Source organism: Heptranchias perlo, chromosome 18 (genome assembly GCF_035084215.1).
Source record: "Heptranchias perlo isolate sHepPer1 chromosome 18, sHepPer1.hap1, whole genome shotgun sequence".
NCBI lineage: Eukaryota > Metazoa > Chordata > Chondrichthyes > Hexanchiformes > Hexanchidae > Heptranchias > Heptranchias perlo.
Window position 1 is genome coordinate 8,287,037 of NC_090342.1, and position 16,218 is coordinate 8,303,254.

At 44.8% G+C, this 16,218-nt stretch overlaps 1 protein-coding gene and 1 long non-coding RNA gene across 5 annotated transcripts in view; one reads left to right on the forward strand and one right to left on the reverse strand.

Moving 5' to 3' along the window:
• wu:fb55g09 (uncharacterized) overlaps nt 1-16,218 on the forward strand; it is a 76,051-nt gene that overhangs the window by 55,620 nt on the left and 4,213 nt on the right. The window contains exon 5 of one of the 3 annotated variants that reach the window (XM_068000031.1): nt 4,144-4,246. The exons of the other annotated variants lie outside the window; for them this stretch is intronic. The gene's annotated coding sequence lies outside the window, so the exon portion shown is untranslated. Of the gene's footprint in view, nt 1-4,143; nt 4,247-16,218 lie in introns of those variants that run through there. 3 annotated transcript variants of the gene reach the window in all.
• LOC137334940 (uncharacterized) overlaps nt 1-16,218 on the reverse strand; it is a 146,660-nt gene that overhangs the window by 41,015 nt on the left and 89,427 nt on the right. For both annotated transcript variants that reach the window (XR_010966272.1, XR_010966273.1), the window contains exon 3: nt 11,507-11,593. This is a non-coding gene — a long non-coding RNA (uncharacterized lncRNA). The remainder of the gene's footprint in view (nt 1-11,506; nt 11,594-16,218) is intronic.

Here is a 16,218-nt window from a genome sequence, read left to right on the forward strand (position 1 = left end):
ATCTGGAATTAAAATACTAGTATCAGTAATGGTGGCCATGAAACTACCGGATTGTCGTAAAAACCCATCTGGTTCACTAATGTCCTTTAGGGAAGGAAGCCTGCCGCCCTTACCCGGTCTGGCCTATATGTGACTCCAGACCCACAGCAATGTGGTTGATTCTTAATTGCCCTCTGAAATGGCCTAGCAAGCCACTCAGTTGTAAAATCTCGCTACGAAAAGTCATAAGAATAAAACCGGACGGACCACCCGGCATCGGACCACTAGGCACCGGACACGACAACGGCAAAACACCAAGCCCAGTCGACCCTGCAAGGTCCTCCTTACTAACATCTGGGGACTTGTGCCAAAATTGGGAGAGCTGTCCCACAGACTAGTCAAGCAACAGCCTGACATAGCCATACTCACAGAATCATATCTTTCAGCCAACGTCCCAGACTCTTCCATCACCATCCCTGGATATGTCCTGTCCCACCGGCAGGACAGACCCACCAGAGGTGGCGGTACAGTGATATACAGTCAGGAGGGAGTGGCCCTGGGAGTCCTCAACATTGACTCTGGACCCCATGAAATCTCATGGCATCAGGTCAAAAATGGGCAAGGAAACCTCCTGCTGATTACCACCTACCGTCCTCCCTCAGCTGATGAATCAGTCCTCCTCCATGTTGAACACCACTTGGAGGAAGCACTGAGGGCAGCAAGGGCACAAAATGTACTCTGGGTGGGGGACTTCAATGTCCATCACCAAGAGTGGCTCAGTAGCACCACTACTGACCGAGCTGGTCGAGTCCTGAAGGACATAGCTGCTAGACTGGGCCTGCGGCAGGTGGTGAGTGAACCAACACGAGGGAAAAACTTACTTGACCTCGTCCTCACCAATCTACCTGTCGCAAATGCATCTGTCCATGACCGCATTGGTAGGAGTGACCACCGCACAGTCCTCGTGGAGATGAAATCCCGTCTTCGCACTGAGGACACCATCCAACGTGTTGTGTGGCACTACCACCGTGCTAAATGGGATAGATTCAGAACAGATCTAGCTGCTCAAAACTGGGCATCCATGAGGCGCTGTGGGCCATCAGCAGCAGCAGAATTGTATTCCAGCACAATCTGTAACCTCATGGCCCGGCATATTCCTCACTCTACCATTACCAACAAGCCAGGGGATCAACCCTGGTTCAATGAGGAGTGTAGAAGAGCATGCCAGGAGCAGCACCAGGCGTACCTAAAAATGAGGTGCCAACCTGGTGAAGCTACAACTCAGGACTACATGCATGCTAAACAGCGGAAGCAACATGCTATAGACAGAGCTAAGTGATTCCACAACCAACGGATCAGATCAAAGCTCTGCAGTCCTGCCACATCCAGTCGTGAATGGTGGCGGACAATTAAACAACTAACGGGAGGAGGAGGCTCTGCAAACATCCCCATTCTCAATGATGGCGGAGTCCAGCACGTGAGTGCAAAAGACAAGGCTGAAGCGTTTGCAACCATCTTCAGCCAGAAGTGCCGAGTGGATAATCCATCTCAGCCTCCTCCCGATATCCCCACCATCACAGAAGCCAGTCTTTGGCCAATTCGATTCACTCCACATGATATCAAGAAACGGCTGAGTGCACTGGATACAGCAAAGGCTAAGGGCCCCGACAACATCCCAGCTGTAGTGCTGAAGACTTGTGCTCCAGAACTAGCTGCACCTCTAGCCAAGCTGTTCCAGTACAGCTACAACACTGGCATCCACCCGACAATGTGGAAAATTGCCCAGGTATGTCCTGTCCACAAAAAGCAGGACAAATCCAATCCGGCCAATTACCGCCCCATCAGTCTACTCTCAATCATCAGCAAAGTGATGGAAGGTGTCGTCGACAGTGCTATCAAGCGGCACTTACTCACCAATAACCTGCTCACCGATGCTCAGTTTGGGTTCCGCCAGGATCACTCGGCTCCAGACCTCATTACAGCCTTGGTCCAAACATGGACAAAAGAGCTGAATTCCAGAGGTGAGGTGAGAGTGACTGCCCTTGACATCAAGGCAGCATTTGACCGAGTGTGGCACCAAGGAGCCCGAGTAAAATTGAAGTCAATGGGAATCAGGGGGAAAACTCTCCAGTGGCTGGAGTCATACCTAGCACAAAGGAAGATGGTAGTGGTTGTTGGAGGCCAATCATCTCAGCCCCAGGGCATTGCTGCAGGAGTTCCTCAGGGCAGTGTCCTAGGCCCAACCATCTTCAGCTGCTTCATCAATGACCTTCCCTCCATCATAAGGTCAGAAATGGGGATGTTCGCTGATGACTGCACAGTGCTCAGTTCCATTCGCAACCCCTCAGATAATGAAGCAGTCCGAGCCTGCATGCAGCAAGACCTGGACAACATCCAGGCTTGGGCTCATAAGTGGCAAGTAACATTCGCGCCAGATAAGTGCCAGGCAATGACCATCTTCAACAAGAGAGAGTCCAACCACCTCCCCTTGACATTCAACGGCATTACCATCGCCGAATCCCCCACCATCAACATCCTGGGGGTCACCATTGACCAGAAACTTAACTGGACCAGCCATATAAATACTGTGGCTACGAGAGCAGGTCAGAGGCTGGGTATTCTGCGGCGAGTGACTCACCTCCTGACTCCCCAAAGCCTTTCCACCATCTACAAGGCACAAGTCAGGAGTGTGATGGAATACTCTCCACTTGCCTGGATGAGTGCAGCTCCAACAACACTCAAGAAGCTCGACACCATCCAAGATAAAGCAGCCCGCTTGATTGGCACCCCATCCACCACCCTAAACGTTCACTCCCTTCACCACCGGCGCACTGTGGCTGCAGTGTGTACCATCCACAGGATGCACTGCAGCAACTCGCCAAGGCTTCTTCGACAGCACCTCCCAAACCCGCGACCTCTACCACCTAGAAGGACAAGGGCAGCAGGCGCATGGGAACAACACCACCTGCACGTTCCCCTCCAAGTCACACACCATCCCGACTTGGAAATATATCGCCGTTCCTTCATTGTCGCTGGGTCAAAATCCTGGAACTCCCTTCCTAACAGCACTGTGGGAGAACCGTCACCACACGGACTGCAGCGGTTCAAGAAGGCAGCTCACCACCACCTTCTCGAGGGCAATTAGGGATGGGTAATAAATGCCGGCCTTGCCAGCGACGCCCACATCCCGGGAACGAATAAAAAAAAACACTCAACCATTAAATGTGCAGCATATGATTGAACTTCTGTTTGACGAGCCTGCCCACCCCACCACAGTGAGAAGCGGAGAAATTACCCCTGGAAATGCCAGAGCAAGTTATTCTGCCCATGTCAAGTGTCGGACAACTGCCCTTCCGCACCCTCCCCTCCACCTCCACTGTTGAGATGCAAATTGCGTTGTAGCATTGCTACCTTTAATTTTAATCAGCTCAGATTTACTTCAGATGAAAAATAGATAAGCTCTGCGGCTAATCCCATATGGAAATATTTTGCACCATTTCGGAATCAAGAATGATAAGACCTTATCATACTTTAACGTATTACGGTCACCAGTTAGTGGAAACATTTTCATATGAAACAGATTTGTTTGTATTTTTGATGATTTCTTTGATCAGATTCTGAGCATCCAACTAACCCTGAACCATATCTGGAATGCGCTGCCTGAAAGGGTGGTGGAAGCAGATTCACTAGTAACTTTCAAAAGGGCAATTGGATAAATACTTGAAAAGGAAAAATTTCCAAAGGCTACAGGGAAAGAGCAGAGGGGAGTGGGACTAATTGGATAGCTCTTTGAAAGAGCTGGTACAGGCACGATGGGCCGAATGGCCTCTTTCTGTGCTGTAAGATTCTATGCTATACTGTCAAAATGCTCGTTCTTTTATTTCTCTTGATTATTGCTTTCACACAATTAGCCTTGAGTCTGTATATGGCTATCTAAAGTGATTGTTTAATCCTGAGGATTTACATCTGAGGACCCCATAATTTCTCTAAGCACAAAGTAGGAATAAAAATTCCGCTAACTATTGACCTGCTAATGAAATTGTAGCTTTAAAATGTATAATTTCTTTTTTTTAAAAAATGATTTATTGGGTTGTTAATTGTGGAGAATAGAGGCACTGCCCCATTTTTCATCAAAAGAGGAACTGTCTGTGTCCTTATTTACAGCAGGCAGAGGAAGCACTCTTCTTTCCCAGAATGACAGCTTCAGCTAATACTATCAAATTAGGAATTCCCAAGGATGAGCACAGCAAGTAACTTCTACCTTGTATATTGTGCTATGCATTGTGTATATATGTTGTTCATTGTCTACAATGGGATGGGCTTGATGCCATTTTCTGTTGCTAATGTTATTTGCTTATGTTCTATAGCCAGTAACAGATGAATAGTCTTGGCACTGACGCTACCACATTTTTTGGTAGTTGGAACATGACTGATTTCTTTACTCCCATTTTGGACATCCACTGGGTCCTAATAAAAACGACATGGTTTCTTCACATAAGAACAGAAATTATAATCATCATTCTTGTACAAATCCCCCATAACAAATTCCTCTCTGTACATTGACACAGTCTGTAGAGAGTAATTGGTACTTTTTGCACTTGTACCAAATCATATTTTCTGCCCTTTACAGTGGTCACAAAGAACAATTCTTGCATCTTCCAGACAGAATAAAAAGAACATTTCTCACCTTCTAAACTTCGACCAGGCCACAGAGATTAACAAACCCAAAACTTGCAGTAGAACAGAGGTCAGTATTGCATTTGATGTGCAGCATCTGCCCAAACAACACTCTAAGAACATTTGTAAAATCAATGACAGCTGTGCAGACCAGGAGACTTTTACCAGCCATTGATTTTTGAAAATCTCGCTTTGGTGTGCTTTTTAAAGTGATACAGACTTGATATCAGTACCTGCTATTGATTTTGAGGGGGAATGCTTTAGATTTCAGTGAATTTTTTTTTTATAAATGCAGTCACATTTGAAATTGTTGATTCTCCATATCTTACTGGGTACACTCACTGAACTATCATGCGAGCCCCAGTGTTTCTCCTTAAGGACACATGCCAGGTTATTCCCTCCTGCAAAGGCTTCAGTTTGGCCCAGTTGATAGAACCATTGCCTGAGTCAACAACAGCAACAACTACTTACATTTATATAGCGCCTTTAACGTTGTAAAACACCCCAAGGCACTTCCACAGGAGCAATCATCAAACAAAATTTGACACCAAGCCACATAAGATATTAGGACAGGTGACCAAAAGCTTGGTCAAAGAGGTAGGTTTTAAGGAGCATCTTAAAGGAGGGGAGAGAGGTAGAGAGGCGGAGAGATTTAGGGAGAGAAGTCAGAAGGTTGTGGGTTGAATCCCCCTTCTAGGAGCTGAGTACATAATCTATAGTGATACTTTAGTACGGTTCTTCTGTTACTGCAGTGTCGATGGTGCCTTTGGATGAGATGTTAAATGTGCCACCTGCCTGTGCTGGAGGTACAGGTTGATGTTGAAGATCCAATAGTGATATTAGAAGAACAGCAGCAATCTATCCTGGGCATCGTTCTTACTTCAGCCAACGCACCCAAAAAAGTTTAGGTGGTCGTTCATCTCATTGCTATTTATGGGACCTTGCTGTATGCAAAATGGCTGCTGCATTTTGCTACATAACAGTGACTGCACTTTGAAAAAATAATTCATTATATGTGAGGTGCTCCCCGGTGGACGTTTGAGAGGTGTGATAAGGTGCCATTTAAGTGCAAGTTCTTTCAGCACAACGCCAGCAGTTGAAATCAACCTTGGTTTTTTTAATGCAATATTCTTGTTCTTTTTAATGTGTCTTTTTTAAACTATTTTGTGCTTTTTTTTGTTGAGTTTCATTAAGGAAGTCTCCTCATAAAATCCATCAGAACATTTTAGGAAATATACCATGAAGTTACACTGAGAAAAATTGCACCGGTCGCTGTGTAGTGAAATCATAAACATGTTCTCTTTGAATGCATTTACAATGTTGCTACATGTCTTTTGGATGAGACATTAAACTGTCTGCCCTCTCAGTTGGATGTAAAAGATCCCATGGCACTATTTCGAAGAGCAGTGCAGTTCTCCCCGGTGCTCTGGCCAAGATTTATCCCTCAACCAACATCACTAAAAAAATATATATTATCTAGTCATTATCCCATTGCCCTTTGCGGGATCTTGCTGTGCACAAACTGGCTACCACGTTTCCTACGTTACAACACTGACTATGCTTCAAAAGTACTTCATTGGCTGTAAAAGGCATTATACAAATACAAGTTCTTTCTTTTAGTGCACCTTATTCTAATAAGTTGCTCAGTAGTATTAAAAAGTTTAATAATTTAACATTTAGCATTTATTGTTTTCATTAAACTCACATCTACTCAAACAAGTTGCTGAGTTGCAAGGTGAGGCTAAGTGGCTGCAATGGTGACATTAACACAAGATACGACCTTGAACGGTGAAACTCGAGCAGAAAAGTTCAACAACAAGCCAGGAAGAATGCTGTCATTGTACAAAAGTGGCAGCTGTGTTTTATACCTATAGCAAAGTCTCAGCCCTTCTGCTGTTCTTTAATCTTGCTCATGCAGAGAGAGAGTTCACTGATACAGAAGCTATTATTAGCTTTAAGTCACAGCAATTAATTAATTAGAACCTGTACTGTGATACTACTAAAAGGATTTTCGCATCTTTTTCCACATCAGTCACATGTGAAGGTAATTAAAATTCAGAACTATTAATGAGTGTTTTTGATACATTTGCTTCAGGAACCTATGGGAAAAGATTTACTATTTGCCCTTGTTGCTCCTACGCCCCTCACCTGCATGGTGCGCATCTAGACTATCGGTTAGCTTCTACAGAGTGAAACATAATACCTAATCTACAAACAAATATTTTATATCTGAAGTGCAAACAGGTCAAACAATAGCATTTTCCATTTTCTCTCATGGTGCCTGAAACGTGACTCTCGAGAGATAGAGAGGCCGGACTGCACGACAGCTACACAATGAGGTTGTACAACAGGTGTGTCCTTGTTGATCTCACCTCTTTTAAAATTTTATGGATCGCCGCTGTGGCTGCCGGCAACAGCACAGAGGAAAAAAAAAGGAACGTGCCAGAGATGGGAATATTTCCTGCAGCTCCTCGCGTGTGTCCAGAGTGGATTCAGACGGAATACCCTGTACTATCATTGTGTAAAAATAACCTGCCCTCGATATAACCCGTACCTACATACTTCGGGGGAGGGGGGGTGGAATTTTAACTTTAGGCAATAGTGTAAAATGGACGATATCGAATTGGCCGATTTTCCATTCTGTTGACCTTATTGGAAAGAAAAATCAGGCATGGTGTACAAAGGGCCGCCAATTCCATATCGTCCATTTTACCCGAACCCCCAAAGTTCAAATGACCCCCTTTGTGCTTAAAAAAGAACTAACTGAAAATTTGCTCTGTTGTTCAAGGGGGTATATTTTGCAACCGTGTACTTTCCGCATCTGAACATTTAACATGCTCATATTCAATCCTTCCATTCCATTTTTAATGTAAGCATTAATGTGTCTGCTTCAATGTTTACGTTAAAAAAGTGCACAGATAGATTTAGTACGAGCATCTTTTATACTATCAACGGAGGAATTTCACCTCTTGAAATTGCGATCCACTTTTTCTCCAAAGATGCGCTTTACACTACAGCTGTAGCATAGCACCAACACTGCAGTTATACTGTAAATGCAGCCCGAGGACAGAGTCCAGGCCCAGGCTAACACCATAGAAAAGTCTCATTCTGCTTCACCTCTGAGTCAGTTCAGCTCTTAATAGCGGAATGGTGGAAATGGAACCCACCTGGGAGTCAAGGACAGCATCGTGTCTATGACACAATAGTGACATCATAGAATGGTTACAGCACAGAAGGAGGCCATTCAGCCCGTCGAGCCCGTGCCAGCTCTTTGTAAGAGCAATCCAGTTAGTCCCATTCCCCCACTCTTTCCCCATAGCCCTGCAAATTTGTTCCCTTCAAGTATTTATCCAATTCCTTTTTGAAAGCCATAATTGAATCTGCCTCCACCGCCCTTTCGGGCAGCGCATTCCAGATCATAACTACTCGCTGTGTAAAAAAGTTTTTCCTCATGTCGCCTTTGGTTCTTTTGCCATTCGCTTTAAATCTGTGTCCTCTGGTTCTCGACCCATCCACCAATGGGAACAGTTTCTCTTTATTTACGTTATCTAAACCCTTCATGATTTTGAACACTTCTACAAATATCCTCTCAATCTTCTCTGCTCTGAGGAGAACAGCCCCAGCATCTCCTGTCTATCCACGTAACTGAAATCCCTCATCCCTGGAACCATTCTAGTAAATCTTTTCTGTACCCTCTCTAAGACCTTCACATCCGTGCTAAAGTGCGGTGCCCAGAATTGGACACACTACTCCAGTTGTGGCCGAACCAGTGTGTTATAAAGGTCAAGATGATGTGTGACTTGAACGGGAACTTAGAGGTGATGATGTTCAAAAGTAATTGGTTGACTTTGTAGTCCTTAGGATGTTCTATATAAATGAAAGTTCTTTCTATCTTTCCTTCTATTCCAAAACATTGCTCAACCTTTCAGCTCGAACACCTTGTTCCTGATACTCATTAGATTTGTATAAAAGTATATTGAGCTGATGAATTGTAAAATGATCTCTGCTAACAGGAAATATTTCATCTTTAGCGCCAGAGGGCAAAGCAGTGGCCAGGGAGGGGTGCAGTTCTCGCTACCTGATTTTTCTCTCTGCACCCTGCCCAATCGACGCTTCACGCCGAAGCACCAAAAGTTGGGCCTCGGGCCTCATTAATACTAATTTAGACGAGCTGCCTAATTTAGCTTGTCGCGCCTCCACAGGGAGCTTGTCCACCAGACAACATGAATATCGGGCCGCTTGCTTTGTCTTGAATGTTAAATCCCCGAGGTGGGTGGGGGGGGGGGGTTGGAACGGCAAATGGGGGGTTGGTGATCGGGATACGGTAGAGTCGGAGGAAGCACTCCCGCTCCTGGCTCTACAGCAACGTTTTTATTTAAAGGTACCCGTTGGCGTTGGCCATTGTTTAGGCCACAGTGGCGCTGAAGAGTCCTGAGCGGAGCAGGCCGGACTCCTGCTTCGCTCATCGGAGACCAATTTCACAGAGAGGCCACTAAACAGGCGCCAGGTCCCCTCATCAACAAATGCAAGGGACCTAATTCCTGCTTTAAGAGACACCTAAAAAATGGGCCTGATGAATTTAGCAGTGGCCTGTATGCATGAACTGATTGGGCGCGGTCTCGCCCGTAAAACGGGCGCAACACATACCAATTTTTACCCCAAGTTCTTTCTTTTCAAAGTTTGTACACTGTGGTAAAGGGAAGCTGTATCTAATCCTCTGCTGAACCATGTGATGCTGTGTTGTGGTGAACTCCAGCATCATAACTATTGTTCATCGCACAATGCATTAGAAAATGCAATACAGGGCGTCCTAAGAATGGTAACTTCACTGTGGCCATCTGTGCTCTGAAATGCTGTTAGCTGATCCATGAGACCTGCTATGGTTCGTAAGAAGAAAAATCTGCCTTATTTATCACTCAGAATTTTGTAGCTCTGCTACAAAGCTCAAACTAACAGGGCTGATGTAATCATTTGCCAGGATGCAGCATGTGAAGGAGAAACAATGAACAGTGCTTGAAATGTTAAAATAAAACAATAGGCTGGAGTTGTTCTTTAACTTGCAAAGCCTTTAGACTACATACAACTATCACGATGTGGAGATGCCGGTGATGGACTGGGGTTGACAATTGTAAACAATTTTACAACACCAAGTTATAGTCCAGCAATTTTATTTTAAATTCACAAGCTTTCGGAGGCTTCCCCCTTCCTCAGGTGAACGATGTGAAAATCACATCGTTCACCTGAGGAAGGGGGAAGCCTCCGAAAGCTTGTGAATTTAAAATAAAATTGCTGGACTATAACTTGGTGTTGTAAAATTGTTTACAACTATCACAGCATTGTTTGGTTTGGTCATTTATGTAATTGAGGGAAACAACTGGAATAACATTCTCGAGTAACAAATTGTAAGACAGGCACAATTGTTTTGCTTAAATCAGTTATGCGTGATAAAGTAAAGTGGGCTTTGAACAGAGAATACGTTTCAAGTGAGACGATAAACCAAGGCCTCGTCTGCCCTTTCAGATGGGTGTGAAAGATCCCATAGCACTATTTCGAAGAAGAGCAGGGGAGTTCTCCCCTGTGTCCAGGCCAATATTTATCTCTCAACCAATATCACTAAAACAGATTATCTGGTCATTATCTCATTGCTGTTTGTGGGACCTTGCTGTGAGCAAATTGGCTGCCGCTTTTCTCTACAATACAACAGTGACTACACTTCAAAAGTACTTCATTGGCTGTAAAGCGCTTTGGGAGGTCCCGAGATCGTGAAAGGCGCTACACTCTCTGTGTAGTAGGTTCCTTAATTAGAAGGTATGATGTTCCTTTAAGCTCCAGTTAACCAAGCATGGAAACTTCAATCCTGAAAACTATCTCGTCACACCGATCACAGACGCTCAGTTTCTTTCCATGCCGGGAGCCAAGAATTGGGTTGTGCCAAGTAGTTACACAGTGCCAAAGTCAGAGACAAAGAGACAACCCTGTTTCTGTGAGAACCCAAGCACGAAATGTGCTGACGCTGCAATCTGACAAAACGTACTCTCTTCTTTTTCAAAGATGCAGAGTGGTCGCCCCCCGCTCTTTTACAATACACCGGCAAAAGTTGTATGTTTTGCCACATTCAGTGATTTCCACCCCCCCCCGCCCCAATCCCCTAGAAAGAAAGAAAGATTTTTATTTACATAGCGCCTTTCACTACCTCAGGTCAATCCAAAGCGCTTTACAGCCAATGAAATACTTTTTAAAGTGTTGGCACTGTTGTAATGTAGGAAACGCAACAAGCAATTTACTTGCAAGGCCCCACAAACAGCAATGAAATAAATGACCAAATCATCTGTTATAGTGATGTTAGTTGAGGGATAAATAATGGCCCAGGACACCGGGCAAAACGCCCCTGCTCTTCTTCGGAATAATGCCGTGGGATCTTTTATGTCCATCTGAGAGGGCAGATGAGGCCTCTGTTTAACATCTCATCAGAAAGAAGGCACCTCAGACAGTGTAGCACTCCCTTAGTATTGCACTGGAGTGTCGGCCTAGATTTTGTGCTCAAGTCTCTGGAGTCTGACTTGAACCCACAACCTTCTGACTCTGACTCTTTGGGATCTTGCTGTGCATACATTGACTGCCATGTTTACTGAATTTCAAAAGTGACTACATTTTAAAAAGTACTTCATTGGCTGTAAAGCGCTTTGGGACGTTCTAAGGTCGTGAAAGGCGCTATATAAATGCAAATCTTTCTTTCTTTGATTGACTCGAATTTCCCAGGAACTGATCAGTTAACATTTTACCGTTACCTAGTCATTTTACTGTGTCTCACCACTTCCCTCACAAAATTCTCATGCGTCCTCAAACTCACCATGAGCAACACCACGGAAGGTCTAATGGTGGTCATTCTAGTTTTGTCGACATATCTGACGAACTGACTGTTCAGTGCTGAATGTACCTGTGTGATGAGAAAAAAAGAAATGTAACCTCCTCACCAAACAGTGAAAACTTCTTTGGCCGTCACACAAAATATGTCGAATGGAAATTGAAAAAGCATAAAGAACTGCTTTGTGTTAGGCTGGGCTGACAGTGCAGTGTGTCACAACACTTGGATAAGTGTTCAGTTCGCATTAAACCTGCTTTTCATCATCCTAATATAAAAGGTGAATACACGTCAAAGCACTTTAATTAAAAATGGGCAGGATTTACAATTGTTTATTCTCAGTCCTCTGTAAAAACATCAAAGTAGATCATGTCTTTCAAAATGGAAGCCTCGTTTACACCATTCATTTTGCATGCACAAATCTATTTGCTGTTTTCAGATCAATGATTGTTTTGGCAATTGTTTTGATTCAGAAACCCGTTTGATTTTGAGTCACTTAGTGATAAAAACAAAACATTTCTGTGCGAACGCATTGGTGGTGTCTCAAATAAGAACATAAGAAATAGGAGCAGGAGTAGGCCAATCGGCCCCTCGAGCCTGCTCCGCCATTCAATAAGATCATGGCTGATCTGATCCTAACCTCAAATCTAAATTCATGTCCAATTTCCTGCCCGCTCCTCGTATCCCCTAATTCCCTTTACTTCTAGGAAACTGTCTATTTCTGTTTTAAATTTATTTAATGATGTAGCTTCCACAGCTTCCTGGGGCAGCAAATTCCACAGACCCACTACCCTCTGAGTGAAGAAGTTTCTTCTCATCTCAGTTTTGAAAGAGCAGCCCCTTATTCTAAGATTATGCCCCCTAGTTCTAGTTTCACCCATCCTTGGGAACATCCTTACCGCATCCACCCGATCAAGCCCCTTCACAATCTTATGTTTCAATAAGATCGCCTCTCATTCTTCTGAACTCCAATGAGTAGAGTCCCAATCTACTCAACCTCTCCTCATATGTCCACCCCCTCATCCCCGGGATTAACCGAGTGAACCTTCTTTGTACTGCCTCGAGAGCAAGTATGTCTTTTCTTAAGTATGGAGACCAAAACTGTATGCAGTATTCCAGGTGCGGTCTCTCCAATACCTTATATAACTGCAGCAATACCTCCCTGTTTTTATATTCTATCCCCCTAGCAATAAAAGCCAACATTCCGTTGGCCTTCTTGATCACCTGCTGCACCTGCATACTAACTTTTTGATTTTCTTGCACTAGGACCCCCAGATCCATTTGTACTGCAGTACTTTCCAGTTTCTTGCCATGAAGATAATAACTTGCTCTCTGATTTTTCCTGCCAAAGTGCATAACCTCACATTTTCCAATATTGTATTGCATCTGCCAAATCTCCGCCCATTCACCCAGCCTGTCTATATCCCCTTGTAGGTTTTTTATGTCCTCCTCACTCTCTACTTTCGTTCCCATCTTTGTATCATCTTCAAACTTTGATATGTTACACTCGGTCCCCTCCTCCAAATCGTTAATATAGATTGTAAAGAGTTGGGGACCCAGCACCGACCCCTGCGGAACACCACTGGCTACTGGTTGCCAGTCCGAGAATGAACCATTTATCCCACTCTCTGCTTCCTGTTAGATAACCAATCCTCCACCCATGCCAGAATATTACCCCCAATCCAGTGATTCTTTATCTTGAGCAATAATCTTTTATGTGGCACCTTGTCGAATGCCTTCTGGAAGTCTAAATACACTACGTCCACTGGTTCCCCTTTATCCACCCTGTACGTTATGTCCTCAAAGAACTCAAGCAAATTTGTCAAAATAGAAAGAACCTTTTCTGCTCACAGAGATTCTAATCCAGCCACTCTAACTCAATGACTAATCCAGTGACTCTAACCCAGTGTCTAACCCAGCAACTCTTAACAGAATGACTCTAACCCAGTGATTCTAACCCAGCCATTCTAATCCAGCCACTCTAACTCAATGACTAACCCAGGGACTCTAACCCAGGGACTCTAATCCAGCGACTCTAACCCAGGGACTCTAATCCAGTGACTCTAACCCAATGACTCTAATCCAGCCACTCTAACCCAGCCACTCTAACCCAGTGATTCTAATCCAGCCACTCTAACCCAGTGTCTAACCCAGCGACTCTAATCCAGCAATTCTAACCCAGGGACTCTAACCCAGTGAATCTAATCCAGGGACTCTAACCCAGTGATTCTAACCCAGTGACTCTAACCCAGTGATTCTAACCCAGGGACTCTAACCCAGTGATTCTAACCCAGGGACTCTAACCCAGGGACTCTAACCCAGTGACTCTAACCCAGGGACTCTAACCCAGCCACTCTAACCCAGGGACTCTAACCCAGGGACTCTAACCCAGGGACTCTAACCCAGGGACTCTAACCCAGCGACTCTAACCCAATGACTCTAACCCAATGACTCTAATCCAGCGACTCTAACCCAGTGACTCTAACCCAGGGACTCTAACCCAATGACTCTAACCCAATGACTCTAATCCAGCGACTCTAACCCAGTGACTCTAACCCAATGACTCTAACCCAGTGACTCTAACCCAGTGACTCTAACCCAGTGACTCTAACCCAATGACTCTAATCCAGTGACTCTAACCCAATGACTCTAATCCAGTGACTCTAACCCAGGGACTCTAATCCAGCGACTGTAACCCAGTGACTCTAATCCAGTGACTCTAACCCAGTGACTCTAACCCAATGACTCTAATCCAGTGACTCTAATCCAGTGACTCTAACCCAGTGACTCTAACCCAATGACTCTAACCCAGGGACTCTAATCCAGTGACTCTAACCCAGTGACTCTAACCCAATGACTCTAATCCAGTGACTCTAACCCAGTGACTCTAACCCAATGACTCTAATCCAGTGACTCTAACCCAGGGATTCTAATCCAGTGACTCTAACCCAATGACTCTAACCCAGGGACTCTAATCCAGTGACTCTAATCCAGTGACTCTAACCCAATGACTCTAACCCAGGGACTCTAATCCAGTGACTCTAACCCAATGACTCTAACCCAGGGACTCTAATCCAGTGACTCTAACCCAGGGACTCTAACCCAGGGACTCTAACCCAGTGACTCTAACCCAGGGACTCTAATCCAGTGACTCTAACCCAGGGACTCTAACCCAGTGACTCTAACCCAGTGACTCTAATCCAGTGACTCTAACCCAGGGACTCTAATCCAGTGACTCTAACCCAGTGACTCTAACCCAGGGACTCTAACCCAGTGACTCTAACCCAGGGATTCTAATCCAGTGACTCTAACCCAGTGACTCTAACCCAGGGATTCTAATCCAGTGACTCTAACCCAATGACTCTAACCCAGGGACTCTAATCCAGTGACTCTAACCTAGCCACTCTAACCCAGCGATTCTAATCCAGTGACCCTAACCCAATGACTCTAACCCAGCCACTCTAACCCAGCGACTCTAACCCAGCGATTCTAACCCAGCGACTCTAACCCAGCCATTCTAACCCAGCGACTCTAACCCAGCGATTCTAACCCAGGGATTCTAACCCAGCCATTCTAACCCAGCGACTCTAACCCAGCGATTCTAACCCAGCGATTCTAACCCAGCCACTCTAACCCAGCGACTCTAACCCAGCGATTCTAACCCAGCGACTCTAACCCAGCCATTCTAACCCAGCGACTCTAACCCAGCGATTCTAACCCAGGGATTCTAACCCAGCCATTCTAACCCAGCGACTCTAACCCAGCGATTCTAACCCAGGGATTCTAACCCAGCCATTCTAACCCAGCGACTCTAACCCAGCGATTCTAACCCAGCCATTCTAATCCAGCGACTCTAACCCAGCCACTCTAACCCAGTGACTCTAATCCAGCCATTCTAACCCAGTGACTCTAACCCAGCCACTCTAACCCAGTGATTCTAATCCAGCAACTCTGTAAGAAATACGATTTCTAGACCAAGTTATAGTCCTGTATCCAATCCTGCAAAGCGAGGCTGTGGGCAGACCTTACATCTGTGAGAATACAAAGGGAACCAGTATCCCACAGAAAATGAAAAGCCTGATATCAGGCAAAGTAATTGAGAATATTGCAATAAAACTGTGAACAGACACATTGAAGACCAAATTGTCAGAAACAGATAACAAAACGTCTCAAGGCATAATCAAAGACTCAGGACTTGGACACAGACTAATCCTATTATGTTAATTGCAAGAGCTTTGTTCGATTAATTAGATAACTTTCATCATTGGCACATACAGGATGAGACATCTTAAATGTCTGCATCCGAACAATCAAAATACACAGAAAGATAAGGACATGTCCCTCCCCCATAAGATAGATAGAATGGACAGCAGTTAACACCATAGTAAAACAGAAAGTGCTGGAGAAGCTCAGCAAGTCAGGCAGCTTCGGTGGAGAAAGAAACAGAGTTAACGTTTCAGGTCGAAGACCTTTCATCAGAATTGGAAGATGTTAAAAGAGTTAAAGTTTTTACAGGGAAATGGGGTAGAGGGGAAGGGAGTAAAGAACAAAAGGGAGGGTCTCTGATAGGGTGGAGGGCACAAGTGATTAAATGGCAAAAGGGATGATGGTGCAAGGCAAGGAAGGTGATAATGGGACAGGTTAAAAAACAAAAGATTGATCAGGAGTAGCTGTAAATGGCAGCAGCAGAACCATTACCA